Source organism: Amaranthus tricolor, chromosome 6 (assembly GCF_026212465.1).
Source record: "Amaranthus tricolor cultivar Red isolate AtriRed21 chromosome 6, ASM2621246v1, whole genome shotgun sequence".
NCBI classification, from domain to species: domain Eukaryota; kingdom Viridiplantae; phylum Streptophyta; class Magnoliopsida; order Caryophyllales; family Amaranthaceae; genus Amaranthus; species Amaranthus tricolor.
In genome coordinates, this window is record NC_080052.1 from 21883842 (window position 1) to 21898584 (window position 14743).

Here is a 14743-nt window from a genome sequence, read left to right on the forward strand (position 1 = left end):
AAACTAACCACCTCATCAACGACTATAACCACGATAATACTTTCATTAATGACAATCGCTACCTTAATCCGTCTCAGTAATTATTATTATCGTTTACTCTACAACAATGGATATTAACAATACTAGTCACCATTCATCCAAACCACAAAAATAGTATATACTACTTTTAATTCATCCACCCCTAACTTATTCAAGTTCAATTCACACTTTCAAATGCCTACCCACTTTAAATCCTATTAAGATATAACTTAATCCAAGCTAAGATTCATGAATTTACCCAAATTACTATCTTTAAATTCATCATAATATAAACCCTAATCATTTTATTTCAATGATAATTCTTTTAACTACTACCCATACTATGATTCAATGAGACTAATACAATATACAATCAACACACAACTCATGAACATGGTAGATTCTAATTAAAATTAGCAAATCAATCAATTGAAAAGTGAGATGCTTACAAAGATCAAAACTAGCAAGAATGGTAAAGAGGAGGATGAAGGTCGTGGTGGTGGTGCACGAAAGCCAAGAATGGCTGGAGAAGACCTTAAATCGATAGCAGCTGACGGCTGCTGCTGGGTTGGCTGCCGGCTAGACACAGCGAGAGAGGAGGGGTGTGCTGCGGTGGCTGCTGCTTGCGTGGGGAAGGAGAAGCCGGCTGCTACTGCTGGTTTGGAGGAAGAAGAGCGCAGCCCTTGCTGCTGCTTGCGAGTGGAGCTGTCGGTTGAGGGAAGTGGGAAAGAGGCGCACGGGAAGAGAGAGGAAGAAGGAGAGGGAGGAGAAGGAGAAGACGGCTTGTCTTCGATGTTTAGGGTTTCGTGGGTCTTTAACCGTTTTTTTTTTTTTTTTTTTTTTTTTTTATTTATTTATTTATTTCGGTTCATTTTGTTGCAAGATCCAACTAAGAGACTCACCTTCGCGGCCTCATACATTTTAATAAAATAATCATTTTGATTCGAACCTCTTTATTTGAGAAGTCGTAACTATATTTTTAGTATATATATAAGTCGACATTTAAATCCATATGTGAAAGAAATTTATTAAAACTAATTCGGAAATAATTAAATAATAATTGTAAAATCTTTAAAAACTATTAAAATATTAAGTGATTACGTCATTAAAATGTCGGGGTGTTACAAAACGTGCACATGATAGTCACGTGTTAATTTTTAGCCGTTATTCTTGTTTGGCTGTGTAAACATGTGTATTAACTAATTTTAGAAGGTCTCATAGCTCTATAAATAGGAGGCCTAATCCTTTGTAAGGAAGATTTCAGATTTTTCAGAATAAAACAACATAACTTACAATATACAACTACATACATAAGTAAATTATTCACATTCAGTCTACCCTAAAACTCCTAATTGATTAAAATTCTTCACATTCAAATATTCATGTACATATATAAGTAAATTATTCACATTCAAATATTCAAGTATATACCTTGGTAATTAGATATGATAATTTTTTTTCTACAATTGGATTATCTAACCAACAATGAAAAACAAAATCAAAATTAGTATTAAAAAAAAACTAAATCCATAAAACACAATGAATCTAAACTTGAAGAACTTAAAGATTGAAAAATTTATACCTTGAAGAAGAAGAAGAAGACTTAGCCCTAATTGCGTGGATTTCGTGGGTTTTTGAAGAAAAAGCAACAATGGTGGGTTGAAATGTAATAGATTAAAACAAGGAAAATCAACAATATGTTGAAATTTCGTGGGTCTTTGAAGATGAAGAAGGAAAAAGCAACAATGGTGGGTTTTTGAAAGAAACGAAGAACAGTAGTATGCAAGAAGGAACATTGGTAGGTCTTTGAAGAACAATGCTGGCGGGATTTTGAAGATGAAAGTTGAATTTTACGTGGGTTTTCAAGAACACAGTAGTATGCAAGTTTAGGAAGAAGAACAATACGTACAGTAATAATATGCAAGATGTGTAAAAAATTTTGAGGCTTTGCTCTATATTAATGCTGTTGGCGGGATTTCGAAAGAAAAAAACAAGTCAATTGCTGCAGTTTAACAAGGAATCACAGCCTTTAATTCCTTTACCAAGAGTATATGCTGCGCGCAAAGACAAAACCGCAGCATTTGATGAAGTTATATGCTGCGGGCAAAGACAAAATCGTAGCATTTGATGAAGTTATATGCTGCGAGCGAAGACAAAACCACAACATTTGATGATCCACAAGAGTATATGTTGCGGGCAACTAAAAAAACCGCAGCATTTGTTGACTTTTTTTTTTCTAATTTCTTTTCCTATTTATTGCTGCATATATTAAAAACCGCAACAAATGATTAGCAGCAGATACGTTTTTTTCCACTAGTGGTTTTAGGCTGTAAATCAAAATTTAAATCAGGTTAAAAAATTCTTACTTTAAAGCGCTGAAGAAAACTATTAAGATTAAAAGATTATCCATTTAATTTTAGCTTCAAACAATTCAAATTTCAACAAAAGCCATGGGGTTGATCAAGGTACTATGTGTTTGGACGGTAAAATAACTTAACATATTTTGACACAATTAAAGGGTTGAATATTAAGACCATCTAATGCTGGTATTTGACATATTAGCTCGTTTAAAACTGAAAAAAATTATTATTATAATTAAGAAACTATTTTTGACATATTAGTCGTCTTAGCTCAATGGTAGAGCGCCTGGCTTGTAACCACGTGGTCGTGGGTTTGATCCCCACAGACAGCGGGTATTAAATTTTTTCCTATACTCCGGATACGATAATGATGATGAAATAAGTTATTTCAAATGAATTGCTTTCTACTATTTTAGAATCAGCTAATCAAATCTATTAAATCAGTCACTTTAATGGACTATACCGACCATTCGCCCAACAATAATTCCTAATCAATAACCGTAATTTGTAAATCATCACAAAAAGACAAAAATAGTAATGATAAAATATACAAAATCAAAAAAGGTAAATTAAAATCATAAAAATTTCATTCTATCAAATCCTACCACATAATGATTATTTGTCAACTTCACAAAAACCGCTATTTACAACTTTCAATTGGCCAAACACCATAGTATGGTTCTAGACTTTTAGTTCAATAATGAGTAATGATGACCAACTGTGGAAATAATTAGCATATCGTAATTCCAGCGAGCACCCCCTTTCCTTTTTTTAGTGGACTTTTTATTTTATAATTCTAATAATTAACTTCGTTGTTTTAATTATTTTTAAAAACAAATAAAAATAATTCTGACAAGCTGTTTAAATATAATATCTCAAGGAAAATGACTAAAAGATTTGCTGTACTTTGATGAAATAATTGGTGGTGGTTAATGGGTTATGGTCTATGATTATTAATCGCCCTGTACCATGGATGGTACGGTTCTTTTATTTTTTTGTTTGGCAAAACTCTCCTAAAAATCTTATTACTTATCATCATTTTTTAATAATGCCATGCAAAAATATAAAACTAATTTTAATCTTAATCATTTAAAAATTATAATTAAATTCTTAACAACAACTACCCATTGATCCGTTAATGATCCTCCATATGTGCATCAATATATTAACTAAAAAAGAACTAGTTGTATATTCTTCAATATAATCAATCATTTAAAAAATATTGCTTAAGTTTTGATTTTTTAAAATTATTTATTTGTTTTTTTCGTAAATTACCAACTTAAAATTCTTAAATAGATCTCACAAATTATGTTCTCCTCCAACTTGCTTTGGCCCTCCTAAAGAAACATCATGTAGTAATAATTAAAAATCAATATTTGTGATCACCAATTTTTGAACCAATGGCCTTGAGTTGTACAACTATCATATCACTTCTTCAATTAATAGAAAAAATAACACTAATTCGAGTCCCACCCATAAAACCTCCCCCTTTTCCCTTTTTAGTACAAACCCCATGAGCTCTATAAGCAAATACTTTGTCACTATTTTATTTTAGTGAAATTTAATGTAGTTATCCTAAGTTTTTTATTTTTTTATATGATAGATAAATTTTTTTTAATCCATATGGTGATTCGGTTCGAGTTTTCAACTTTTTCATATGGTAGATAAAATGCTAGTTTTTTTTGTAAAATTAATTATTCATTACGACAAATTGTAAAAAATGTGCTACTTGAGCGTGATCGAGGCGTTTATTCTTATGGAAAAAGGTCGTTATGATGGATAATAATAACGTAAAATAACAAAAATCTTAACATTTTGCCTACGAAGTAGAGAAGTTAGAAGCTTAGGGTAATCACATCACGTTAATTAAAAAAACGTTTGCCGGCCAAGTGAAAAAGCCAAAAACTTGGAGTCACCATATAAAATTTCCTTTTAATTTATTTGTTATATTTGCTTTTAAAATTAATTTGAGTTTCAATATCATTAATTACGTTTCATTAAAAATTATAAGAAATATAAATTAAAATTTTATACATCAAAACCAAATTAACAAAATTCCATGTTATAAATATATTTTAGCTTCTATTAATAAAAAAATTATATTTAAAATTCTATCTTTATGTGAAATAATGTTGGAAACAATAACCTTCGAAATAATAATATGGCACTAGTACTACTAATTAATAAACCATTTCAATTATAATTATTAGACGGCTCCCATGTGAGCTTCAATAATAGATAACATAAATGCATGCAACGCAAGATGCAACCTCAGGGAGGGAAAAAAAACATAGTTTATGGCAAAAATAGTTCAACACGTAAATCTCCATAACAAGAATTTCAGGAAGATCTATATATGATGGTCTTTAAAAAGAGTTAGGTACTTTTATATTTTTTAAATGATACTTCTATAATATAGTGTTGTCGTATTGGAATATACGTTAAAGTTAATTTTTGAAAAAATTATCCAGAATAATCTAATATTTTTATAATTTTTTTAATAATAATTTTACTTATTGATTAACTAAGAATAATTTCAATTTTTTGGGGTATATGCCTAGAGGGTAACCGGATGACCTGCTATAACAAGTTTTTTTAAAAAAAAGATAAATTGAAATAAATGTCGAAAAAAATGTGAAAAAATGTTAAAAATTTTCAAAATTTTTTTATGTAAATCTTCAAAAACTTTTTAGAACTTTATATTAATTTTCAGTTTACTTTTTTGGTAAATTACCTACTATAAAAGGTCATCCGGATACTTAAGTTTACTCTAGACAAATAACATATAAAGTTGGGATTATTCATAATTAATCAATAGTTGAGATTATTGTAGGAAAATCATGAAAAAGTTAGATAATTCTAGGTAATTTTTCCTATATTTTTTAGTGTATATTTAGTGACATTTAATTTAACACAATCCTTAAACATCACCACCCCTATTTTAATGAATTGACGATATTACCCCTAGACTATAATAATAATAATAATAATAATAATAATAATAATATAAAAAAAATTTTCAAAAAATTAAGGGGTGAGTCGCACAAAACCCGCGACTCGGCCGCGGCTCAGTCGCACAAAAATTATTTTTATTATTATTATTATTATTGTTATTATTTTTTTAAAATATTATTTTTATATTTATTTTTATTATCATAATAATAATAATAATAATAATAATAATAATAATAATAATAATAATAATAATAATAAATATTATTATTATTATTATTATTGTTATTTTAAGTCCAAGGGCATTTTCGTCATTTCATTAATATAGAGATGGCGATAAAAGGAAAAAGGTGGCAATGTTTAGCAATACCCTAATTTAAATGTCACCATTATAAAGTTCTAATGGTATATATAGTGGAGTTTTTGTTAGAAACTTTAGCAGTATAATAAAAAATCATATTAAAGCTTTTCGTGACATAGGGTCTAATGACGTTAATTCTCATAATGCCTTTATAGACTATAGTAATTATATATTTCACTTCAAGCGAAATAAAATGTGACTTATAAATCACTTTATAGTGGAACTTAAAATAAAAGCCAATAATTATTACATTAAAATATAAATCAGTGATATTTTTTTAATTGTCGCTAAATCCTATGCCACAAAAAGTTAATTTTATAGTATTGTTTGTTTGGTATATTTTGGTAAATCAAAGTTGATACTTACTCCATTCAAAAATACTTCTTCTATTATATATGGTTATAAACACAACTCATCGTCCAATCTTGTTTTATACTTTCTTTGTCCCAAAATACTTGCATCAAACACGTTTTTATGCAAATCAATGCGTTTGTCGGATCGTTTGTATCTAGAGTTATACATAACTAAAAATTACAAAAATTTGATATTATGAAAATATGCAAAGAGACAAATAACAAGATCTCACATGGTTATGTTTTTCCTCGTATAATAGTCGAAATATGTAAATTATCATAAAATGATGAATGGTGAAAAAGTTGATTTGGTGCTAGTAATATGGAACAGAGGAACCATATTGTAAATCATGTATAAGAAAAAATATAGGTAAGTGAGATCTTGTTTGAATTGTTTAATCGCATACTTTTATATTATTATTTTATAATTTTTAGAAGTGCATAGTTCAATATATGAATGATCAACATAATATATTAAATTGTGTAAAGAGTCAAATATAGTAAGCATAGTGAACCAGAGAAAAAACTCTATATGTTTTTTTAAATTACAAAGTAGGTCGAGAAAAAGAAATAAAAATTAGATTACATTTCACTTTTTACGCATTTTAATGCGTTATTTTATTTATTTATATGTTGAATTATAAAAATTTAAAAATTATAAAAAGTTAATATTATGAAAGTATGTGATTAGACGATTCAAACAAGATCTCATTTGACTACATTTTTACTTATATATTAGTTATAATATATAAAGTAAACTTGAACGATGAATATCGCACATAATAAAAATGTAGCGAGTATTTCAGAAGGGAGGAAGTAAGAAGTATTCACTATATCTCACCTCAATTATGTTTTTTTTGTTGAAATATAACAATATGAATGTCTTTTTTATAAAGCAAAAAAATTATGAATTTTAATTTAATGTTATTAATTAATTAATACTATTTAAATAACTCATAATTAGACTTGAAAAATCTTTAAATAATTAAATATACGGGCCATACACATGGTTTTTTTCAAAAATGGGGTGCTGGATGTATGTTCTTTAAAAATGTAGATTTCTGCATTTGATGATTAAAAAAGCTACAATTATGATATTATGTTTCATCTAAGACATGATTCGTAAAGACTTAGTTATTTTAACTAAAATATTGAGGGTGTTTGATTTATAGCTTTTGATTTGTTGGTCAGTAAAATAATCTAAAAAAGTGTTTGATAGATGACTTTTAAAGCAGCTGAAAAGTTGGCTTTTAAGTCAAAATGAAAAAGCTACTCCAGCTAGCTTTTTTGGCTGGATTTTGGCTAATCAGCCCACTTTTTCTATAATAAATAACCAACTAATATTGAAATTTACCAAACAGCTCCACAAATAGTTGATTTTTTCAGCTAATTTAAAAGTCAATAAAAACAGCGAACATTTTCAGTTGGTCAAACAAGCCAACCGCCAACAACAACAGCCAATTGCCAAGCCCCAAAACTTTTAAGTAGTGGTGATGAAGTGCAACTGTATGAGGTACTAATCGTGCATTTGATAACTGTTTCGGTAATGAAATGAGAAAGTGCAAAAAACACTTAAAATACCTGGAGATATCTGTAATCGGGTACAACTGTCAATATGCTGAAAGTGATTATGATCCTTCCACTGATGAGACCTCAAATCCTGCAATACAACGTTAGCCTTGCCTGGGGGTGGTTTCCCGGAAAACCCCTCTGACGCTCAAGTCAGATCGGGATACAGAAAGTAATGAATATATGATAATTAATAAATGCAAGATTAACGGATTATAAGATGAATTCAGATCAATTGAAGGATATTTGGTTAAGTATAGATTCTAAGTAGGAGGGCGGTATATTTTTGTGGAGTAGTAAAAGGAATATAAAAGCTTTCCCTCTAAATAAATTATTGAAGGAAGTATTTTGGTAAAATAAATTGAGTATAGAAAAGTAGAATTGTGTGTCCCATTTTATGTAGTTTCATGAAAAATTCATAGTAATCTCTTGTAGGGACTTAGAGGTGATTGCTAGATCATGGGATGATTATGGAGTTAATGCGGGAATAATAGGAAATTATTTCATAAGAAGTGACTAAGAATAGTGATAATAGTAGATAAAATGAATGGTTAGAGTTTAACTAAATGTGTTATTATTGACCCCATAACGATAACGATGTGTCGAGATAGTGCATGATGTATTATATACTTCTGTTATAACAGATCACAAGCGTGATCGATGATGGGGTTAAAAAGTACTTCTACTTGGGTAATTTATGTCAAGCTGCGACTGTTATCGGCTCAAAATATTCTAAGACAGTTTTTACAATCTGTTCTTAAATACCCGTTATACTATAATTATTAACATAATTTATTGTTTAAACTTATTTTATATAGAAAAAATTACCTCGAATAATCCAATATTTTCATGATTTTCCTACAATAATCCTACCTATTGATTAATTATGAATAAACTCAATTTTAGGGGTAATTTCCTAGAGTAATCTTGGGTAACCCGATGATCTGCTTTACTATGTAATTCACCAAAAAAGTAAACTGAAAATTAATGTAAAATTAGAGAAAATTTTTGAATATTCACATAAAAAAATTCAGAATAAAAAAATCAGAATTATTTTCAGTATTTAATTAATATTTTTTGCTACATTTTATTTTAATTTAATTTTTGTAAAAAAATAAAACTTGCTATAGCTAGTTATCAGGTTACCGTGTTTACTCTTGGAAAATACCCTTCAAAGTTGAGATTATTCATGGTTAATCGATAAGTGAGATTATTGTAGGAAAATCATGAAAATATTAAATTATTTTAGTAACTTTTTCCTTTTTATATTGTGGTTGACGTGTAAGAAAAATAAAGTTAAATAGGATCTTATTTGAATCATTTAATACCATATTTAATGATATTATAACTTTTCATAATTTTTTTTATATATAATTTAATATATAAATGATTAAAATAATACATTGAATTGCATAAAAAATCAAATGTACTAAATGATGAAACTGAAAAATTAAAAAATAAAATAAATATGTGAAAAATTAAAAAATAAAATAAATATGTGAATTAGATGAACCAAAATGTAGGAATTTATCTAAGACAAAGGGAGCTAGAAAGTATACGTAACTAGAGACCAGTGACAAAAATAATGTAGAAGGGCAAAACTAATTTTTTGTGAAAAAAAATATTAGAAAAGCTAATCAGAAAAATCTAGAAGATGATTATCTAGAATTATTTAGTGTTAAGTAAGAAGTAATAGTTTGAATATAGTAGAAGGAAGGTGAAGTAAGAAAAGAAAAATATCTAGATAAAATCTTAACTTAACTATTAAAATGTTCTATAGCAAGTATAAATAGAGTATTATGACAATTGCATCATATGTAGAGCAAGAAGCTCTCATAAAAACAAATGATTGAGCCATAAGCTCAAATCACAAAAGATATAAACAAAAATAGAGAGATTGATAAGTGAGACATGAGCTCACATAAAAATAATAGTGAAGAGAGTATGGGTGTGGAACAAGTGTCCCACGCACCAAAATATTGTTGTATAAATTATGTTAGAATCAAATATTTATATTCAATTAATATAATATATTATTTATTTAGGTTCAACTATAATTCCGTATCCGTCCTAAACTTTTATTGCATTTGTTAGGTGTCTTAACTTCTTTAGGTTCTACTTCATAAATAAATGTGTATGGAGCCTTTGATTAAAATAAGAGTGAGAAATACATTAGGATTGGTGAAAATGTATACTCCTGCATTTAGTATAAAAGTTATAAATCAAGACTCTACTTTCTAGTTAAAATTGCATCAAAGAGAAAAGAAATAAGATTTTAAAAAGAATATATAGAATTGTAATTATGTTGTCTTTTAAAATCGATTTGATGTAATTTTCAAATGCGGTTTTGATGATGATAATTTAGACCAAATTTGGTAGGAAAACAATTCACATCGTCCGATCATCTTACCCATGTGACAAAGTGATACTTCTATTTTATAAGATGGTGAGAAAATATATAAATGACGTGAATTTTAGCGAAAAATAAAAATGGGTAAATTTGATGAAACAAAAGAAAAAAAAGAAAAGAAAAAAAAATGAGACAAAAAATTATTTATTGTCTTCTATTCACTATTATTGTTATATTTAGTTTTTTTTTTTTAATATTATTCATCAATTACTTTTAATATGTGCTTTATTTTTAATCTATAAGTTCAAACATAGTCAAGTAAGATCTTATTTGATTCATCTTAATATAAATTTTATAAATATTACCTTTTTATAATTTTTACTTAAGTATAATTAGAGATATTTAAAATTAAAATAGTGCATTTGCAAATGCACCAAAATCAAGTGGAACAATAATTGTGAATATTTCACAAAGTTTATTTTCTAAAAAATGATGGTAGTATTAGATAATACTCAATCCGTTCCTTAATGAAGTTTCCAAAAGAATTGTTTACGAAAATTAAGAAAAATAAAATCTTTTAGATATTCGATATATATTATTTATTGGTAATAAATTCAAGGAGGAAAAAATGAGGATCATAAACATTAAAAAATATTAAAAAAAAATTAGTGTAAAAAATATGAAGACCACAATTAATAAAAAAATATTTTAATAAAGTTAGTGGAAAATATGTAGTAACTAATAAGAAATATAAAAATATTAAAAATAAAGTTAGTGAAAGATATATGAGAACCATAAATATTATTAAAATATTAAAATAAAAACAAATAAAATTATTTTTGTTAGAAATTTATAATATAAATAATTTTTTTTTATGAGAATAACAAATTAAATAAATAGCAAAATAAAAACTTATTTAAAGAGGGGAGAGAGTAATAATGAGCAGTGAAGGAAAAACTTAATTATGAATGAGACTTTAATCAGGTAGGGAATAATTAGATAGTTCAGAATAGAAATGGGTATAAATTGAAGGATCGGAGTCGGTGAATAAAAGGAGGAAGCGTGTGGATGGAATGCGGACTAGACTAGACCGGCGTAGACGTAGGCGTAGGCGTAGGCGAAGGATATGACATCAAAAAAAGACAAACTACAGTGGAAGGTTCCCTCTACCCCTACTTCTAGCCGTGAATCTCGCCTTGCTGCCTAATCTTCCCATCATTTTCCTAAGTTTTAAAAGCTTAAATACGAATTATTGTCTTCTCTTTTACTTAAAATATCATTACTCAATCTAATAGTTAGAATAGCTTGATAGAGAAAAATAAAAAAGATTTTAAAATTTTTATTTTTATTCTAAAAATAAATGTTAAAATCTCGAAATGGGTAATTTAGAAATATAATGGAGAGAATCCTAATACTTTAATATACCCACCTTGTAATGGCCACGGTCTGAGTTGGATTGTTCTAATTCTATTCGATTTCGGTTCCTAAAAACTGAAACCTGATTCAAACCGTTGGGTTTCGGTTTCGGTTTTGGTTCTGTATCCAGACGATTTTTTGGCGGTTAAAGAGACGGTTCTTAGTAGTTTAACTCTCAGATTAGATGGATCGAATCATAAGTTCAAATTTTTTTGCCCTAAATATAATATAAAAAAATCCTATAAAATATTATAATAATGTGAGCTTACCTTTGTTGATTATTATCGAAATTCATTGTCGCCAATCGTTATTAAAATATTTACTATTATTTTTTAGGTATAAATTTATTTTAAATAATCAATAAAGGTACGTTCGGGCGACCTGGTTTGCGGTTCCATAGGCTGTACCTGCCAACAGTTCCATGGGTCCATCATATTTTTTTTAGCAAGTCTTGAATGAGACTGTCTCACCATGAGATGAACTCATATAAGCAATCCATCAGTATTATATACATAAAAAAATAAAATTTAAATTCTACAGGGGAATAATTTTTTAAGAGTTTAGACTGACCCTTATGAGGCCGTCTCATGGTGAGATGGTCCCAATAAAAAATTAGTGTATTTTTTTGGAACCTTAATGGTTCGCGATTCGGGCCGGTTCAGAACCTGTAGCAGACAGTTTCGGTTCCAGGACCATTCTTTGATAGTTCGGGAATGGTACGGTGTCGGGTAACCTGCCCCGTGGCCATTACTATATCCACCTATTGGATAAGCTAGTTTATATATTTTATTTTTTTAATAATAGCGTATTTGGATTAAAAAAAATAAGTAATGTCACTAATAACGAATAAAAAAATACAGGGATAACTTATCCAATTATCGTTGATTTATCTAATTTTGTAAAGAAAATAAAATTAAGTATATTAATTATTTAATTTGGAAAGTATAGCTTAATTAATTATGAGTTAATATCGCAATAGCAATTAAGATAATAATTCCAAATACTCATAAAAAATAGGAAAATTACTTAGAATAAAACAATCTTTTCATGATTTTCCTACAATAATCTCACCAATTGATTAACCATGAATAATCCTAATTTTTGAGTGTATTTTCTTAGAGTAAACCCGGTAACCTGATGACTTACTATAGCAAGGTTTATTTTTTACAAAAAAAAAAACATATAAATTAAAATAAAACGTCGAAAAAAATATTTAAAAAATTTTGAAAAAAATTATGATTTTTGTAATTATTCAGAATTTTTATGTAAATTTTTAAGATTTTTCTCAAATTTTACATTAATTTTCAGTTTACTTCTTTAGTAAATTATCTACTATAGTAGGTCATCAGGTTATCCAAATTTACTCTAGGCAAATACCCCCTAAAATTGAGATTATTCATAATTAATTAATATGTGAGATTATTATAGGAAAATTATAAAACAATTGGATTATTTTAGGTAATTTTTAAAAAAATAATAAAGAAATTGGTTGATTGTCAATTTCAATTTGATTGACATTTTGTTATTTAAATGAATCAAAAGTTAATTCAAATGCTCATGCAACTACTAATAGAAAGAAAGGATTTCACTGTTTTTTCTCCTTGTTATATGTGGCTGATGCCTAATTTATATTTAGATTTATAGTGTATTACCTTGCAAATTTGGTAAAAAAAATTATGGTAGTGTCAAATATAGTGGAAAGTCTTCATCATTAATATCAACCATGTAATTCATCAATATTTGTTTTGCACAAATCATACATTCTATTAATTTTACTAGATAATAACAAAAAAAAATTTAATTGTGAGTATGTTATTTATTTTTTTTTTCATTGATTAGTATTAATGAAATTTTATTAATTTGCATTTTTTACACTTACTATATTTACAAATTTATATTTTCAGAAAAACTCATACATTAATAAATGCAATAAATCACAATTATTCCAATTACATAGTTGTAAGTTAATGCAATATTTAAAAATTATAATAGAAAATATATAATGTACTGTGTAGAACATTATATATTGTTTGATGAAATTCTGGAATTACATCGCGTAGAAAATTATACTACGGAATAAATAAATGCATTCTATTAATTTTACTGTATAATAGCAAAAAGAAAGTTTGATTATTAGCATGTCATTTGTCTTTTTTTCATTGGTTACTATGAATGAAATTTGACTAATTTGCATTTTTTATACTTACCATATTTACAAATTTATATTTTCGTAAAAAGTCATATACTAATGGATGCAGTAAATCACAATTATTCCAAGTAAATGCACTGTTTAAAAATTATAATGAGAAATATATAATGTACTATGTAACATTATAGATTATCTAATAAAATTCTAGAATTATACTGCATAGAAAATTATACTATTGAATAAATTACTATTGCAGTGTAATTGGAATCACACAAGTTAGAAAATTATACTGCAAAATTACACTGTGTATAACAATTTAGGAAATTATTGAAGTATATAATAGCCCTTTTCCATCTGTTATTTAAAACTAGAATGACATAAAATTCAATTAATTGATCATTAAAATCAGTCATTTATATTGCTAGACTCTTATAATTACAATTTTAAATTTTAGAAAAAATGTAAAGTAACCTAAAATTTTAATTAAAATATTAACGTATTTAAAAATTCGTGCATTGCACGGATTTTTATCCTAGTATATTATATATCTCGACACATGCCTAATTTTTATGTAGACTTATATTGTGAAACTATATTCGTAGAAAGAGTTTATGGTAATATAATTTTTCTAATTCTAACTTAACGATTACATTTGTTATATAAAGCATTGCCATTTGTAATATTTTAATTCTAAAATACATTCTTAAATGCATAAAATAATTTTAAATATAAATAATTCAAGCTCTATTACTTATACATCTAATAAATAAAAAATAAAATGCAGTATACCTTAGTAAATATAAATTCTATTTTAAAAAATAATACTATAAAAAATTATAACCTATTACTCCCTCCGTTATTTTTTGATCTTCCACATTACTATAACGGGTAGTTTCAAAAGTTCTTCCACTTTAGAATACTTTCTATTTTTAGAAAGTTTTTATCCCACTTTTACCCCTTAAAACCCCCCTTTTCTTTTAATGTACCCCTTTTCTTTTATTTATAATTATTTTCTCTCTCATACTTTCAATACAATCATTACTTCACACTACTATTTAATTAAAATAATACCTACTACAACCTCATACTTCCAATATAATCATTATTTCACACTACTATTTAATTAAAATAATATCCACTACAACCCAAAAATTCTATCTTCCTTAATATGTGTGAAAAACCCAAAGTGGAAGATAAAAAAACAACGGAGGGAGT

At 27.0% G+C, this 14743-nt stretch overlaps 1 non-coding gene across 1 annotated transcript; it reads left to right on the forward strand.

Moving 5' to 3' along the window:
• Positions 1 to 2638: 2638 nt before the first annotated feature.
• TRNAT-UGU (transfer RNA threonine (anticodon UGU)) lies at positions 2639 to 2710 on the forward strand. Its single transcript has one exon. It is a non-coding gene; the product is annotated as a tRNA-Thr (tRNA).
• The last annotated feature ends 12033 nt before the right edge of the window (positions 2711 to 14743 follow it).